The following is a 19,345-nucleotide window of genomic DNA, read 5'->3' as shown; positions in this document are numbered from 1 at the left end:
CATTAATAGGACAATATATGGCTAAATGCTGAACCTGTCATCTATCTGTATTTAGGTAATTGTCCCTCTTTTTATATGGTTGTTCCCCTCAGGGAATATCTTTCTAGCCCTGATTTTCTCCCTACAAAATGCCTATGACATGTATATGTGTGATTGTATTGTATTGCACTAATGGGTGTAAGTGCTTGTTATCAGGTGTGTGCCCAGCCAGGTAAGCTGTCTAGGACTGTGTGATAAACTGGAAGTGCATGGCTGACCCTCCCCCCCCCCCTTCTGTCGCAGCCCCCCCTTCACAGGAAACAGCAGTCAGCTAAAGGGCTTGTGACATCACAAATGACTACAAAGGGTTAATTGTGACTCATTTTACTATACCCATGTGAACTACCCCCTTATCAGCATAATTACCTGTCCTTTCTTCTAACAGGGCTCTTTCTAGACTTAGTGACTCCAAATCCACAGGGGGGCCCCTGGTGTCCCTGGACACTTAAATATTAGGATGGAAAATCCAACCAATCCCAGGGTGAGAATTGTCTCCTAACTCGACCAGCATCAGAGGTTTTAAAAGGTCACCCGGATGGGCTTTTGGAGTCAGTTGAGTGAAGCTCACTGAAGGGTTAAACATGCTATATGAATTGTTATGTGTTTGAATAGACACGTACGCACTCTCTACAAGATGCCTTTGTCTGTTCATATAATATAAGGCTTGTGTGTGTCTTATCTTCAAGGACAATTACATACCAGATCAAAACTGTTACTTCTGTGTGTTACTAATTATCCTGCATGTAATGTCGTATGCTATTTCTATTTATCCAATCATATGCTTGCACATATTATATACACCCATGCACGTTGTCTTTATAAACCTTTGTTAACCATATAATAAACAGTGTGAATCTTTACTGCTTGTGTTGTGCATGTAACTCATAGCATGAAGGTTTACACTCCCAGACGTCTGAGAGGCCATCACATCGAGGGTTAAAGAATATAAGGGCAATCCTTTCAAATGGGGGCTACGTCCGCGATTCAGTGATCGTCCCTGGATGGTAAAGATAGAGAATTTATTGTCTGTCTTTGCCATACGGGATTGCGGTCATACACTGAAGCTGAATCCGTGTCAGTGTTCTGGGAACACGTGACCAAACATCTTTAATGTCTGGGACTTAAAGATACGTCTGAGAAGGGACCAGGGGTCCAAGCGCAATTCTCCAAAGACGTTAGTATCTGGGATACTTAAAATAGACCTGGGAGTCTATACATAACGTGACGTTAGTATCTGGGATACTTAAAATAGACCTGGGGTCTATACGTAACGTAGAGAATACCTCGATTTGATCGTCTATATATTTTTGTATGTTTGTAGTGAGATAAGTTCTTATATTTGGTCCAGACGGCTGGTAAGTTTTCGTCTGCCAGATATCTTTACTCAAACACTTTTCCTGCTTCCTGTTTAAAACGCTGTATTTTTCTGACATCTTGTACGAATGGTAAGTATCGTACACGTCAAAAGATTTCATGTTCTCACTATACAGATAATATTGTGATATTGTCAATGACTAATTAACTGGTTAGCTGATGCATGTATAGTAAGTAGAGTGTTAAAAATTTTAGATATTTTCTTTTAAAGTTGTACTGTTGATTTATATTACTGTCTGACAATGGGCTCTAGTCAGAGTAAAAAAAAAACTACATATCCCCCGCCCCTCCCTGGTGAGACATGCAAGATGTATGTCGCCCGCAACTCTACCTCAGAGTATTACTTAGTTAACCCCTGGGTGGATAATTTAGCAGGGATGGACAGAGAAAGCAGGACAGGACCCATTCCTACGGGAAGGCAGTAATTACCCTTTCTATATGGAGGATTACAAAAATGTCAGTTCCCAACAGCACAGAAGCGAAGAAGTGAGAAACTTAAATCTTTGAAAACCCTCTCCCTCCCCCTTACATTCCAATATATCCTGCGCTCGGAGACACAGATCTCTTGGCAGCAGTAACCCTTTCACACCAAATGGGATTGCCTCCAGCTCCACTGCTAGAAAATGCGTCCACTAGCTCTATCCCTAACGCACCAATAACCCAGAGTTTAGATAATAGTAAAACACTGTCCCAAGCCCACTATTACCCTCGATGGCTGTATATCTTATTTGCGCAAAGCTTGCAAAGGACGCAGCTATACACATATGAAGGAGGTCTTTAAAACCCGTGCTCCTTTGCCTGTGTTTTTTTGCCTGTCGCTGTAGCTTGTAAACAGAAATCTTCGGAGTCTGTTACTGAGTTTTGGAAAAGGTTTAAGGACTGCTGGACAGATGACGCTGGCTTACCTTTGCTTAACTCAGAAAGCTTACTCATTTCCACCTTCATTAACAACCTACCCACCAATGCCTGACTTAGCTCAAGTAAACCCCGCTCTTTGGTCAGAAGGTCCATATGACACTGGCCTAATCTCATGCACACCACATAAGGCCAATCTCAAACCCGACTCACAACCTGTTTATAGAAGGTCTCATACAGCAATTCTTACAACAGGGTATTCTCAGACATATTGTATCACCATACTGTACTCCTGTGAACCCTGTTGCCAAAGCTGATGGCAGTATAAGATTTGTACAGAATCTCAGAGCGATCAATCAGCTAATTGTCCCAATTGCACCAATTGTCCCAGATGTAAACTCACTCATTTCTGCAATCCCTGCAGATGCTGCGTTCTTCTCTGTATTTGATTTGAAGAATGCCTTTTTCAGCATACCTGTAGATTCACAGACACAATTACTTTTTGCCTTTTCTTTTGAGGGTAAACAACTTACCTGGTGCAGATTATTGACGCACCTGTTGTCTCCAGGCCACATTGGGGCCCTGGCAACCTCACCATGGTTCAGTCCTGCTACAGTATGCAGATGATCTGCTGCTCTGTAGTAAAACTGAGGAGGCCTGCCGAGAGGATGGTGTTTCATTACTAAACTGGCTTTGTGAATGTGGACACAAGGTGTTCAAAACAAAAATGCAATGGTGTAAAAAGCATGTTGATTACTTAGGTTTTGTGCTCACTCAGGGAGAGAGGAAAATCAGTCCACAACGCATACAGTCTGTATTGGGCCTGGTCACCCCAACTACCCAGAAGGAACTACTGTCCTTCCTGGGTATGGTAAATTACTGCAGACAGTGGATTTCTGATTGCTCTTATTATGATAACATTTTGAGACAAGCCACACTGAAGGACAAACCTAAAACTGTACAATGGTCACAAGAAATGTTAACTGCATATGAAAGTTTAAAATGTATGTTGATGAAAAGTCCGGCACTTGGCCTCCCCAATTATGTACTACCTTTCCATCTATATGCAAGGGACAATTGTAAAACCATGGCGGGGGTGCTCATACAGTTTCATGGAGGGAAGTTGCGCCCCGTGGCATTTTTTTTCCAAAGTCATGCCAGTGTCTGTGCAAGGTATGCCTGCCTGCCTCAGGGCTTTGGCAGCCTGTGCAATGGTTGCAGAAATGGCCACTACCCTCACTTTAGGCCACATCACAGTACTCCACACCACACATGATGTCCTGGCAATACTTAAAGGCTTACACACACAGCACATGTCAGCACAACGCCTTAGTGGATATGAAGTACTCCTTTTGAGTAACCCTACCCTTACCATTAAGTACACTGCTAGTTCTTCTGGCCCTGCACCCATTCTCAATGCCCTTTTAGGCTTGAAAGGTCCCGAGGATGAACCACCCGACCTACATGGCTGTGCTGCTTCCATTGAAGCTGAAACTTCTCCCAGACTTGACATGTCTCCCGTTCCCATACCAGGCGCAGACATAGTTTTTGTTGACGGCTCCTGTAGTAGGCCCAATGACAATACATACCAGGCTGGCTATGCCATTGTCACCCTCCCTGACACTGTGTTGGAAACCCTGCCAATACCTTATCAGTCCGCGCAAGCTGCAGAACTCATTGCACTCACTAGAGCATGTCCCTCCCTTGACAACGTCCATCTGCTCACTCAACTTCAAGCTGCTGCGACTAATACTGATCTCTCCGACTGGACTTACCCAATTCTGCAGAAAAAATCCTAAATCAGGATTAATCTGCAAAGAGGGGAAACCCTGTATACCCCAGTCCAGTGCCCCTTTGCTCGTTGCCCAGTGCCGTGGTGTTGGTCACCGTGGTGAAGCCACAACACTCCTCCTACTAACCAATGATTTTTATGTTACTAATGCCAAATCACTTGTGGACCAGTATGTTAGCAGATGCATCACTTGCCTCAGGAACAACCCTAACAACCCTAATAAAGCTAAACACCAGCATCTTGAATACCCCACAGAAAACTCTAGGATACTCACCCTTTGAAATACTAATGGGTAGACCCTTTTCCTACACCCTGGGCTAAGAAACCACTAGTAATACAGGAAGGAGATCTAGAACTTATAAGGGAAGAGTATGTCAGGGCCCTCATAACCAAACTTGATGAGATTGAACATGATGTCGCTTGTAAAAACCCTTTGAATCCACAGGAACCTACACACCCCTTTAAAGTCAGAGACAGAGTCGTGGTGAAGGTGCTCCCCAGGAACAAGAGCCCAGGAGACTTCACCTATGGCCCAGAGGCGGAAGTCGTAGCAGTTACCCGAACAGCAGTCCTGACAGAGGAAAGTCCTACCTGGATCCATGCATCCCGAGTAAAAAAGGTTCCTAGACCAGACCTAGAGAGGGAAGCAAGCGATTCCAGTGAGGTACGAACCGGGGCAGACAGCCCTGACCTCCCACCTAGCGAAGACAGAAGAACAGAAAACGATGAAGAACCTGCCCCCTATCTCTATCCTGGGGACTATCTCGATAGCCCTACTGGCCCTCATTCACCTCACAATATGTGAAGTCGACATCACACAAACAGATGGGGTCCCCACCTTGTGGTACAATTCCTCCAATACACACGTAGCCATATACATCCTTGATTATTTCATGTTCCCTAAACTTGCTGACAAGCCTAAAATTGCTCCCCAAAACAAACCTTTAAAGCCCCATATTGCCACTTCTAAAAATATGGTGGCTATTACTAACCCTACCTTTGAAGACACCCTAGCTATTGAAACTGGTTTCTCTGACATTAATTTTTGGTTGGAATGGATGAAGTATAGTGCTAACAAACACAATAAAAGCAACTGTTATGTCTGTGGCAAATCTAGGCCCCACCTAGGTACAGTGCCCCTTAATATACCCCTAGAACAGGAAAATTGTTTTTTCAGCCTTTTTTAATGACACCAAAACAAATGACAGTCAGTGCGAAATGTGGAAAAGGGAATATCCCATATTGTCAAAAAATCCCAACCCAGGAAGCACCATAACCATATATCCTGGAAACTATACCTGTTATACATCTAACACCACCACAGGGAGAAATTAAAAAATCTTCCCACCAGGGTATTGTGCAAATAAAAGAACAACTGTTTTAGTCAACCAAACTAGATCATTAGGCGACATTTATTACATATGTGGGGATATGAAGCTTAGAATTAAATTAGACACACCATGGTATGGTGAGTGTGCCCTGGCCAAAGTCATAATGCCACTCCTAATGATCACCGATGACCCCACTCCTCCCTCTAATACTCCTGCTAATCGAAAGAAAAGAGCACTCCCAGGAGGTAGCTTTGACCCCCACGTATACATTGATGCTATAGGGGTCCCAAGAGGTGTTCCAAATGAGTTCAAAGCTAGAGATGAGGTGGCTGCGGGTTTTGAGTCATTGTTTCCTATAGTAACTGTAAATAAAAACGTAGCCTGGATTAATTATATATATTATAATCAACAAAGATTTGTTAATGATACCAAAGATGCTCTTAAAGGTATAGCTGAACAGCTAGAAGCCACTTCCCAAATGACATTCCAAAATAGAATGGCCCTTGACATGATCCTAGCAGAAAAAGGCGGTACATGTGTTTACATTAGTAAGGTGGAAGGCTGTTGTACATACATTCCTGACAACACTGGTCCCAATGGTAAGGTTACTTTAGCCATAAACAAGTTAGAAACCTTATCCATAGAACTTAAGAAAAATTCAGGTATTGATAACCCATGGAGCCAATATTTTGGGTGGTTTGAAAATTGGAAACAGGCTCTTGTGCAAATAAGCATATTCATACTTGTAACTTTAATTCTTGTAGGCATTATAGTTTATTGTGTAATTCCCTGTGGAAAGAAACTTACCTCCAAAGGCATTGATAAGGCCCTGATGTACTATGATATAACCACCAGTCCTGTCACCTCCTCTGATAGTAAGGGACCCGACGATTATGTCCAATATCTCAAGAACTGGAGGAACAAGAAAGGAGCCTCACTCAAGAATCATGTTATATAATAATCATGATTCTAAGAGGGGATTGAAGGGTTAAACATGCTATATGAATTGTTATGTGTTTGAATAGACACGTACGCACTCTCTACAAGATGCCTTTGTCTGTTCATATAATATAAGGCTTGTGTGTGTCTTATCTTCAAGGACAATTACATACCAGATCAAAACTGTTACTTCTGTGTGTTACTAATTATCCTGCATGTAATGTCGTATGCTATTTCTATTTATCCAATCATATGCTTGCACATATTATATACACCCATGCACGTTGTCTTTATAAACCTTTGTTAACCATATAATAAACAGTGTGAATCTTTACTGCTTGTGTTGTGCATGTAACTCATAGCATGAAGGTTTACACTCCCAGACGTCTGAGAGGCCATCACATCGAGGGTTAAAGAATATAAGGGCAATCCTTTCACTCACGCCTTGTGAGGAGTTTTGGGACAAGGCTTTTTACAGGAGCCGGGAGATCCTGTCAGCCCATTAGTCTGGAGAACTGGCTCTGCGGAGAGGGTCCAGTATACGCAGCCATCGGGAGCTGTCCCAGGCATGTGGCTGGTGGGCCGGCTGGAGCCAGGTGACCAGTCAGCACGCCCTACCTTTGGTGGGTAGAGGACCATCAGGCCAAAAGCGGCCGAGATCAGCAAGACAGACATCATCACCCCTTCCAGGAACCGGTATCCGCCCGGAGTCGCCAAACGCAATTATTCCCTGAGGTGGCTAGTGACTGTGTAGGGGCAGGAGATTCTTGCTTGTGTGGTTCTCTCTCTTATATAATCTGAACTGTAATGGTTATTAATGCACCTGTAACTAATATATAAAGTGTAGTTACGGCTCTTCATGTATAATTAGTGTGTATAAAATAAAGGTGTGTTTGTACCTGGCCATTGTGTGCTTATTGTGTGATCTCAGAACCTGGTAGTGACCCCGGGGCGCCGTGCGGAGCTGTAAACGCTGCCTCTCTCAAGGCGGAGATGAGCGATAGGCGAGAATAACACACACGTGAACCCGGGGTCCTCACATAAATACAGCCCATAAATTATATGAGAGAGAGAGAGAGTCACTCCAGAGAAAACAATAGGACCAGAGGCGTCACTAGTGTTGGTGTCACCCGGTGTGGTAACTCATGGTGTCACCCCCTATGGACCATGCGGCGCGTGCTCGCAAAGTAAGATGCAATCGCATCCAGCTTATGCGAACACCTCTGCCTGATTTGACAGGCAGAGGAGTTCACGGGGTGGCGATGCGGCGTTGTGGGGTTCTCAACTCGGCATTGTGGGGGAATGCCGTCATAAATGGAGATGAGTTCGGGGCGGCCATGTGACATCACACGCGGACGCTGTGATTGGAAACATGGCGGCGTGCTACCCTAAATCATCGATGCGATCACAATTGTATTGCGATTGCATCACTGGCCACCAATAGCACACAGAATGAGCCAAAATTCACATGAAATGAGCCAAAATTCACATTATGCCACATGGAATGAGCCAAAATTCACATTATGCCACATGGAATGAGCCAAAATTCACATTATGCCACATGGAATGAGCCAAAATTCACATTATGCCACATGGAATGAGACAAAATTCACATTATGCCACATGGAATGAGCCAAAATTCACACGAAATGAGCCAAATTAACATTGTACCACACGGAATGAGCCAAAATTCACATTATGCCACACAGTATAAGGCCGCAATTCAGGGACAGGGAGAGTGACAGAGGGACAGGGAGAGTGACAGCAGGGACATAGGGACAGGGAGAGTGACAGCAGGGACAGGGAGATAGACAGCAGGGACATAGAGACAGGGAGAGTGACATCAGGGACATAGAGACAGGGAGAGTGACATCAGGGACATAGGGACAGGGAGAGTGACATCAGGGACATAGGGAAAGGGAGAGCAACAGCAGGGACAGGGAGATAGACAGCAGGGACAGGGAGAGTGACAGAGGGACAGGGAGAGTGACAGAGGGACAGGGAGAGTGACAGCAGGGACATAGGGACAGTGAGTGACAGCAGGGACATAGGGACAGTGAGAGTGACAGCAGGGACATAGGGAGAGTGACATCAGGGACATAGAGACAGGGAGAGTGACATCAGGGACATAGGGAAAGGGAGAGCAACAGCAGGGACAGGGAGAGTGACAGAGGGACAGGGAGAGTGACAGAGGGACAGGGAGAGTGACAGAGGGACAGGGAGAGTGACAGCAGGGACAGGGAGATAGACAGCAGGGACAGGGAGATAGACAGCAGGGACATAGGGACAGGGAGAGTGACATCAGGGACATAGGGACAGGGAGAGTGACAGAGAGAGGGCCAGCAACGAAATACAGAAGGGAGAGAGAAAGGCAGCAGTGTAAGATTACCTTATCAGCAGCGGCGGTGTGGCGGAGGCAGGTGATTGGCGGCGTAGCATTTGTTACTTTTAACAAATTACAAAATACACTGGTACTTTATGGCCTTTTTTTACTCACAGAGGGACGGGGTAAAAACGGGAGGACTAGCATGGCATCCAGGGCAGCGGAAGGCTAAAGTAAAAAATGGGAGCATCCCACTAAATGCAGGAGGATAGGCAAGTCTGGTATAAACATTTTTTTTTAAAAAGTCACATATGGAAAAAAAGATAGAGTAAAATACACATACCTATTAAAACTAAACACCAGATAAAACAAACAAAATAGTTCAGGCAAAATCCCGGCTCTAACGCCCCCCCCCCCCCCCCTCTCCTGCTTGCAATCGATTCACTCACCATGAGACTATGCACTCTTTCTCTTCAGCCTACTCCTCCCAGCTCCCAGCAGTCCAAACTCAATCTTTCCGCGCCAGGTCACCTCACTCCCCCTCCCAACAGCAAGCAGCTCCCAATGTGCTGGGGGACAGGGGGAGGGATCTGTTGCTGCTGCCGCTGCCGCGCCCGCAGTGCACGAAGTCAGCTCTGCTGAGTGCAGCAACGGTGCCCGCGGTGCGAGGCCGGCAATCAAGCTCCGCCCCTCATCGCGTCCGAAGTCGGCGGGGGTGAGGGGGCTTGGTGCCGGGAGGGAGGGCGATGCTGCCGCTGCGGATGTGGATGGGATGGGGGTGCGGGGGTGCAGCCCTTTTAGGTGTCACCCTATTGAAGGGTGACACCTGGGTGCGGGCCGCACCCCCCTCATGACGCCACTGAATAGGTCCACATGAGTTTAAAGCATCATACTAATAAATAAGATACGAGGGGGTACCCAAAAGAAACAGGAATCACACCCCACAGGGCGGGCCACTTGTAATACGGGCTAAGTTAGTGTTTGTGTAACTCTTCTGAGACAGTTAGAATACTCACCTAGCAGGTGTTTTGATTCTGCGCGTCGGGATGCCGCTGTCGGTAATTTTAAAAGTCAGCATCCCAACCACCGGAATCCCGATACCACCCCCATCACTAACATAATCCTCCCCAAGTTTTTTTTTCCGTATAATCAATTTTAATTTGCAATCACAAATGTACAAAAGCAATAAAACATTTCCAACCAATTAAAGAGCGAGCGCAATATTAACATGTCTGGTAACAGAGGGGAAACGGGAAGAGAGCGTAGATTAGACGGCCGGATGAGAACAGCTCCTGAACTGGAATACATATAGGGGGGGGGATTCAGACCAGATCGCTGGGCTGCTAAAATTGTTGTCCTGCGATCAGATAGTCGCCGCCAAAGGGCAGGGGCGTCTGAATGTTTTTAGGTTGGGGAGGTAAGATATCTCATTTCGGCGCCCCTAAATTGCTGAATCGCTATATTTCACCCCCTCATAGTTCATGATATGTGATCGCCGACCGCACTTAGGGGTCTATTTACTAAGTCTTGGATGGAGATAAAGTACCAGCCAATCAGCTCACGTCTGTCATTTGTCAAACACAGCCTTTAGCATGGAAGATAGGAGCTGGTTGGTTGGTACTTTATCTCTCTCCACTCTGGCATAAATGCTACAGAGCGCTACAGCAGTCACTGGAGGAATAACACCACAGTACATGAGGCCTGAGCCATAACCGTGCAGCACAACGTGTGGGAACACAGCAGCAGCTAGGGAGAAGGGTCCTGCCTGTCCTGCAATAGCCACTGGAGGAATAACACCACAGTACATGAGGACTGACCCATAACAGTGCAGCACAACGTGCGGGAACACAGCAGCAGCTAGTGAGAGGGGTCCTGCCTGTCCTGCAATAGTCACTGGAGGAATAATACCACAGTACATGAGGCCTGAGCCATAACAGTGCAGAACAACGTGTGGGAACACAGCAGCAGCTAGTGACAAGGGTCCTGCCTGTCCTGCAATAGCCACTGGAGGAATAACACCACAGTACATGAGGCCTGAGCCATAACCGTGCAGAACAACGTGTGGGAACACAGCAGCAGCTAGGGAGAAGGGTCCTGCCTGTCCTGCAATAGTCACTGGAGGAATAACACCACAGTACATGAGGCCTGAGCCATAACAGTGCAGCACAACGTGTGTGAACACAGCAGCAGCTAGTGAGAGGGGTCCTGCCTGTCCTGTAATAGCCACTGGAGGAATAACACCACAGTACAGGAGGCCTGAGCCATAACCGTGCAGCACAACGTGTGGGAACACAGCAGCAGCTAGTGACAAGGGTCCTGCCTGTCCTGCAATAGCCACTGGAGGAATAACACCACAGTACATGAGGACTGAGCCATAACCGTGCAGCACAACGTGTGGGAACACAGCAGCAGCTAGGGAGAAGGGTCCTGCCTGTCCTGCAATAGTCACTGGAGGAATAACACCACAGTACATGAGGACTGACCCATAACCGTGCAGCACAACGTGTGGGAACACAGCAGCAGCTAGGGAGAAGGGTCCTGCCTGTCCTGCAATAGCCACTGGAGGAATAATAACACCACAGTACATGAGGCCTGAGCCATAACCGTGCAGCACAACGTGTGGGAACACAGCAGCAGCTAGGGAGAAGGGTCCTGCCTGTCCTGCAATAGTCACTGGAGGAATAACACCACAGTACATGAGGCCTGAGCCATAACCGTGCAGCACAACGTGTGGGAACACAGCAGCAGCTAGTGAGAAGGGTCCTGCCTGTCCTGCAATAGCCACTGGAGGAATAACACCACAGTACATGAGGCCTGAGCCATAACCGTGCAGCACAACGTGTGGGAACACAGCAGCAGCTAGGGAGAAGGGTCCTGCCTGTCCTGCAATAGCCACTGGAGGAATAACACCACAGTACATGAGGACTGAGCCATAACCGTGCAGCACAACGTGTGGGAACACAGCAGCAGCTAGGGAGAAGGGTCCTGCCTGTCCTGCAATAGTCACTGGAGGAATAACACCACAGTACATGAGGCCTGAGCCATAACCGTGCAGCACAACGTGTGGGAACACAGCAGCAGCTAGGGAGAAGGGTCCTGCCTGTCCTGCAATAGCCACTGGAGGAATAACACCACAGTACATGAGGACTTAGCCATAACCGTGCAGCACAACGTGTGGGAACACAGCAGCAGCTAGGGAGAAGGGTCCTGCCTGTCCTGCAATAGCCACTGGAGGAATAACACCACAGTACATGAGGACTGAGCCATAACAGTGCAGCACAACGTGTGGGAACACAGCAGCAGCTAGTGAGAGGGGTCCTGCCTGTCCTGCAATAGCCACTGGAGGAATAACACCACAGTACATGAGGCCTGAGCCATAACAGTGCAGCACAACGTGTGTGAACACAGCAGCAGCTAGTGAGAAGGGTCCTGCTTGTCCTGCAATAGTCACTGGAGGAATAACACCACAGTACAGGAGGCCTGAGCCATAACCGTGCAGCACAACGTGTGTGAACACAGCAGCAGCTAGGGAGAGGGGTCCTGCCTGTCCTGCAATAGTCACTGGAGGAATAATACCACAGTACATGAGGCCTGAGCCATAACCGTGCAGCACAACGTGTGGGAACACAGCAGCAGCTAGTGACAAGGGTCCTGCCTGTCCTGCAATAGCCACTGGAGGAATAACACCACAGTACATGAGGCCTGAGCCATAACCGTGCAGCACAACGTGTGGGAACACAGCAGCAGCTAGGGAGAAGGGTCCTGCCTGTCCTGCAATAGTCACTGGAGGAATAATAACACCACAGTACATGAGGCCTGAGCCATAACCGTGCAGCACAACGTGTGGGAACACAGCAGCAGCTAGTGAGAGGGGTCCTGCCTGTCCTGCAATAGCCACTGGAGGAATAACACCACAGTACATGAGGCCTGAGCCATAACAGTGCAGCACAACGTGTGGGAACACAGCAGCAGCTAGTGAGAAGGGTCCTGCCTGTCCTGCAATAGCCACTGGAGGAATAACACCACAGTACATGAGGACTGAGCCATAACCGTGCAGCACAACGTGTGGGAACACAGCAGCAGCTAGGGAGAAGGGTCCTGCCTGTCCTGCAATAGCCACTGGAGGAATAATAACACCACAGTACATGAGGACTGAGCCATAACCGTGCAGCACAACGTGTGGGAACACAGCAGCAGCTAGGGAGAAGGGTCCTGCCTGTCCTGCAATAGCCACTGGAGGAATAACACCACAGTACATGAGGACTGAGCCATAACCGGGCAGCACAACGTGTGGAAACACAGCAGCAGCTAGGGAGAAGGGTCCTGCCTGTCCTGCAATAGTCACTGGAGGAATAACACCACAGTACATGAGGCCTGAGCCATAACCGGGCAGCACAACGTGTGGGAACACAGCAGCAGCTAGTGAGAAGGGTCCTGCCTGTCCTGCAATAGCCACTGGAGGAATAACACCACAGTACATGAGGCCTGAGCCATAACCGTGCAGCACAACGTGTGGGAACACAGCAGCAGCTAGTGAGAAGGGTCCTGCCTGTCCTGCAATAGTCACTGGAGGAATAACACCACAGTACATGAGGCCTGAGCCATAACCGTGCAGCACAACGTGTGGGAACACAGCAGCAGCTAGTGAGAAGGGTCCTGCCTGTCCTGCAATAGCCACTGGAGGAATAACACCACAGTACATGAGGCCTGAGCCATAACCGTGCAGCACAACGTGTGGGAACACAGCAGCAGCTAGGGAGAAGGGTCCTGCCTGTGCTGCAATAGCCACTGGAGGAATAATAACATAGTACATGAGGCCTGAGCCATAACCATGCAGCACAACGTGTGGGAACACAGCAGCAGCTAGTGAGAAGGGTCCTGCCTGTCCTGCAATAGCCACTGGAGGAATAACACCACAGTACATGAGGCCTGAGCCATAACCGGGCAGCACAACGTGTGGGAACACAGCAGCAGCTAGGGAGAAGGGTCCTGCCTGTCCTGCAATAGTCACTGGAGGAATAACACCACAGTACATGAGGCCTGAGCCATAACCGTGCAGCACAACGTGTGGGAACACAGCAGCAGCTAGGGAGAAGGGTCCTGCCTGTCCTGCAATAGTCACTGGAGGAATAACACCACAGTACATGAGGCCTGAGCCATAACCGTGCAGCACGTGTGGGAACACAGCAGCAGCTAGGGAGAAGGGTCCTGCCTGTCCTGCAATAGTCACTGGAGGAATAACACCACAGTACAGGAGGCCTGAGCCATAACAGTGCAGCACAACGTGTGGGAACACAGCAGCAGCTAGTGAGAAGGGTCCTGCCTGTCCTGCAATAGTCACTGGAGGAATAACACCACAGTACATGAGGCCTGAGCCATAACCGTGCAGCACAACGTGTGGGAACACAGCAGCAGCTAGGGAGAAGGGTCCTGCCTGTCCTGCAATAGCCACTGGAGGAATAACACCACAGTACAGGAGGCCTGAGCCATAACAGTGCAGCACAACGTGTGGGAACACAGCAGCAGCTAGTGAGAGGGGTCCTGCCTGTCCTGCAATAGTCACTGGAAGAATAATAACACCACAGTACATGAGGCCTGAGCCATAACAGTGCAGCACAACGTGTGGGAACACAGCAGCAGCTAGTGAGAAGGGTCCTGCCTGTCCTGCAATAGTCACTGAAGGAATAACACCACAGTACATGAGGCCTGAGCCATAACCGTGCAGCACAACGTGTGGGAACACAGCAGCAGCTAGTGAGAGGGGTCCTGCCTGTCCTGCAATAGCCACTGGAGGAATAACACCACAGTACAGGAGGCCTGAGCCATAACCGTGCAGCACAACGTGTGGGAACACAGCAGCAGCTAGTGAGAAGGGTCCTGCCTGTCCTGCAATAGTCACTGGAGGAATAACACCACAGTACATGAGGCCTGAGCCATAACAGTGCAGCACAACGTGTGGGAACACAGCAGCAGCTAGGGAGAAGGGTCCTGCCTGTTCTGCAATAGCCACTGGAGGAATAACACCACAGTACATGAGACCTGAGCCATAACAGTGCAGCACAACGTGTGGGAACACAGCAGCAGCTAGGGAGAAGGGTCCTGCCTGTTCTGCAATAGCCACTGGAGGAATAATAACACCACAGTACATGAGGCCTGAGCCATAACCGTGCAGCACAACGTGTGGGAACACAGCAGCAGCTAGTGAGAAGGGTCCTGCCTGTCCTGCAATAGCCACTGGAGGAATAACACCACAGTACATGAGGACTGACCCATAACAGTGCAGCACAACGTGTGGGAACACAGCAGCAGCTAGGAGAAGGGTCCTGCCTGTCCTGCAATAGCCACTGGAGGAATAACACCACAGTACATGAGGACTGAGCCATAACCGTGCAGCACAACGTGTGGGAACACAGCAGCAGCTAGTGAGAAGGGTCCTGCCTGTCCTGCAATAGCCACTGGAGGAATAACACCACAGTACATGAGGACTGAGCCATAACCGGGCAGCACAACGTGTGGAAACACAGCAGCAGCTAGGGAGAAGGGTCCTGCCTGTCCTGCAATAGTCACTGGAGGAATAACACCACAGTACATGAGGCCTGAGCCATAACCGTGCAGCACAACGTGTGGGAACACAGCAGCAGCTAGTGAGAAGGGTCCTGCCTGTCCTGCAATAGCCACTGGAGGAATAACACCACAGTACATGAGGCCTGAGCCATAACCGGGCAGCACAACGTGTGGGAACACAGCAGCAGCTAGGGAGAAGGGTCCTGCCTGTCCTGCAATAGCCACTGGAGGAATAATACAGTACATGAGGCCTGAGCCATAACCGTGCAGCACAACGTGTGGGAACACAGCAGCAGCTAGTGAGAAGGGTCCTGCCTGTCCTGCAATAGCCACTGGAGGAATAACACCACAGTACATGAGGCCTGAGCCATAACCGGGCAGCACAACGTGTGGGAACACAGCAGCAGCTAGGGAGAAGGGTCCTGCCTGTCCTGCAATAGTCACTGGAGGAATAACACCACAGTACATGAGGCCTGAGCCATAACCGTGCAGCACAACGTGTGGGAACACAGCAGCAGCTAGGGAGAAGGGTCCTGCCTGTCCTGCAATAGTCACTGGAGGAATAACACCACAGTACATGAGGCCTGAGCCATAACCGTGCAGCACGTGTGGGAACACAGCAGCAGCTAGTGAGAAGGGTCCTGCCTGTCCTGCAATAGTCACTGGAGGAATAACACCACAGTACATGAGGCCTGAGCCATAACCGTGCAGCACAACGTGTGGGAACACAGCGGCAGCTAGTGAGAAGGGTCCTGCCTGTCCTGCAATAGCCACTGGAGGAATAACACCACAGTACAGGAGGCCTGAGCCATAACCGTGCAGCACAACGTGTGGGAACACAGCAGCAGCTAGGGAGAAGGGTCCTGCCTGTCCTGCAATAGTCACTGGAGGAATAATAACACCACAGTACATGAGGCCTGAGCCATAACAGTGCAGAACAACGTGTGGGAACACAGCAGCAGCTAGTGAGAAGGGTCCTGCCTGTCCTGCAATAGCCACTGGAGGAATAACACCACAGTACATGAGGCCTGAGCCATAACCGTGCAGCACAACGTGTGTGAACACAGCAGCAGCTAGTGACAAGGGTCCTGCCTGTCCTGCAATAGCCACTGGAGGAATAACACCACAGTACATGAGGCCTGAGCCATAACAGTGCAGCACAACGTGTGGGAACACAGCAGCAGCTAGTGAGAGGGGTCCTGCAATAGCCACTGGAGGAATAATAACACCACAGTACATGAGGCCTGAGCCATATCCGTGCAGCACAACGTGTGGGAACACAGCAGCAGCTAGTGAGAGGGGTCCTGCCTGTCCTGCAATAGTCACTGGAGGAATAACACCACAGTACATGAGGCCTGAGCCATAACCGTGCAGCACAACGTGTGGGAACACAGCAGCAGCTAGGGAGAAGGGTCCTGCCTGTCCTGCAATAGCCACTGGAGGAATAATAACACCACAGTACATGAGGACTGAGCCATAACCGTGCAGCACAACGTGTGGGAACACAGCAGCAGCTAGGGAGAAGGGTCCTGCCTGTCCTGCAATAGTCACTGGAGGAATAACACCACAGTACATGAGGCCTGAGCCATAACCGTGCAGCACAACGTGTGGGAACACAGCAGCAGCTAGGGAGAAGGGTCCTGCCTGTCCTGCAATAGCCACTGGAGGAATAACACCACAGTACATGAGGACTGAGCCATAACCGTGCAGCACAACGTGTGGGAACACAGCAGCAGCTAGTGACAAGGGTCCTGCCTGTCCTGCAATAGCCACTGGAGGAATAACACCACAGTACATGAGGACTGAGCCATAACCGTGCAGCACAATGTGTGGGAACACAGCAGCAGCTAGTGAGAAGGGTCCTGCCTGTCCTGCAATAGCCACTGGAGGAATAACACCACAGTACATGAGGCCTGAGCCATAACCGTGCAGCACAACGTGTGGGAACACAGCAGCAGCTAGGGAGAAGGGTCCAGCCTGTCCTGCAATAGTCACTGGAGGAATAACACCACAGTACATGAGGCCTGAGCCATAACCGTGCAGCACAACGTGTGGGAACACAGCAGCAGCTAGGGAGAGGGGTCCTGCCTGTCCTGCAATAGTCACTGGAGGAATAACACCACAGTACATGAGGCCTGAGCCATAACCGTGCAGCACAACGTGTGGGAACACAGCAGCAGCTAGTGAGAGGGGTCCTGCCTGTCCTGCAATAGTCACTGGAGGAATAACACCACAGTACATGAGGCCTGAGCCATAACCGTGCAGCACAACGTGTGGGAACACAGCAGCAGCTAGGGAGAAGGGTCCTGCCTGTCCTGCAATAGTCACTGGAGGAATAACACCACAGTACATGAGGCCTGAGCCATAACCGTGCAGCACAACGTGTGGGAACACAGCAGCAGCTAGTAAGAGGGGCCTGCCTGTCCTGCAATAGCCACTGGAGGAATAACACCACAGTACAGGAGGCCTGAGCCATAACCGTGCAGCACAACGTGTGGGAACACAGCAGCAGCTAGGGAGAAGGGTCCTGCCTGTCCTGCAATAGCCACTGGAGGAATAACACCACAGTACAGGAGGCCTGAGCCATAACCGTGCAGCACAACGTGTGGGAACACAGCAGCAGCTAGTGAGAGGGGTCCTGCCTGTCCTGCAATAGCCACTGGAGGAATAACACCACAGTACATGAGGCCTGAGCCATAACCGTGCAGCACAACGTGTGGGAACACAGCAGCAACTAGGGAGAAGGGTCCTGCCTGTCCTGCAATAGCCACTGGAGGAATAACACCACAGTACATGAGGCCTGAGCCATAACCGTGCAGCACAACGTGTGGGAACACAGCAGCAACTAGGGAGAAGGGTCCTGCCTGTCCTGCAATAGCCACTGGAGGAATAACACCACAGTACATGAGGCCTGAGCCATAACCGTGCAGCACAACGTGTGGGAACACAGCAGCAGCTAGGGAGAAGGGTCCTGCCTGTCCTGCAATAGCCACTGGAGGAATAACACCACAGTACATGAGGCCTGAGCCATAACCGTGCAGCACAACGTGTGGGAACACAGCAGCAGCTAGTGACAAGGGTCCTGCCTGTCCTGCAATAGCCACTGGAGGAATAACACCACAGTACATGAGGCCTGAGCCATAACCGTGCAGCACAACGTGTGGGAACACAGCAGCAGCTAGGGAGAAGGGTCCTGCCTGTCCTGCAATAGTCACTGGAGGAATAACACCACAGTACATGAGGCCTGAGCCATAACCGTGCAGCACAACGTGTGGGAACACAGCAGCAGCTAGTAAGAGGGGCCTGCCTGTCCTGCAATAGCCACTGGAGGAATAACACCACAGTACAGGAGGCCTGAGCCATAACAGTGCAGCACAACGTGTGGGAACACAGCAGCAGCTAGGGAGAAGGGTCCTGCCTGTCCTGCAATAGCCACTGGAGGAATAACACCACAGTACAGGAGGCCTGAGCCATAACCGTGCAGCACAACGTGTGGGAACACAGCAGCAGCTAGTGAGAGGGGTCCTGCCTGTCCTGCAATAGCCACTGGAGGAATAACACCACAGTACATGAGGCCTGAGCCATAACCGTGCAGCACAACGTGTGGGAACACAGCAGCAACTAGGGAGAAGGGTCCTGCCTGTCCTGCAATAGCCACTGGAGGAATAACACCACAGTACATGAGGCCTGAGCCATAACCGTGCAGCACAACGTGAGGGAACACAGCAGCAACTAGGGAGAAGGGTCCTGCCTGTCCTGCAATAGCCACTGGAGGAATAACACCACAGTACATGAGGCCTGAGCCATAACCGTGCAGCACAACGTGTGGGAACACAGCAGCAGCTAGGGAGAAGGGTCCTGCCTGTCCTGCAATAGCCACTGGAGGAATAACACCACAGTACATGAGGCCTGAGCCATAACCGTGCAGCACAACGTGTGGGAACACAGCAGCAACTAGGGAGAAGGGTCCTGCCTGTCCTGCAATAGCCACTGGAGGAATAACACCACAGTACATGAGGCCTGAGCCATAACCGTGCAGCACAACGTGTGGGAACACAGCAGCAGCTAGTGAGAAGGGTCCTGCCTGTCCTGCAATAGCCACTGGAGGAATAACACTACAGTACGTGA

The 19,345-nt window shown here is 49.8% G+C and overlaps 1 protein-coding gene across 6 annotated transcripts in view; it reads right to left on the bottom strand.

The window, feature by feature from the left end:
- EPS8 (EGFR pathway substrate 8, signaling adaptor) overlaps window positions 1-19,345 on the bottom strand; it is a 611,221-nt gene that overhangs the window by 481,420 nt on the left and 110,456 nt on the right. Inside the window, exon 1 of one of the 6 annotated variants that reach the window (XM_063929444.1) lies at window positions 6,199-6,355. The exons of the other annotated variants lie outside the window; for them this stretch is intronic. The gene's annotated coding sequence lies outside the window, so the exon portion shown is untranslated. Of the gene's footprint in view, window positions 1-6,198; window positions 6,356-19,345 lie in introns of those variants that run through there. 6 annotated transcript variants of the gene reach the window in all.

The sequence above is a fragment of the Pseudophryne corroboree genome, chromosome 6 (assembly GCF_028390025.1).
Source record: "Pseudophryne corroboree isolate aPseCor3 chromosome 6, aPseCor3.hap2, whole genome shotgun sequence".
Taxonomy (NCBI): domain Eukaryota; kingdom Metazoa; phylum Chordata; class Amphibia; order Anura; family Myobatrachidae; genus Pseudophryne; species Pseudophryne corroboree.
This window is presented reverse-complemented; position numbering and strand designations above follow the sequence as displayed.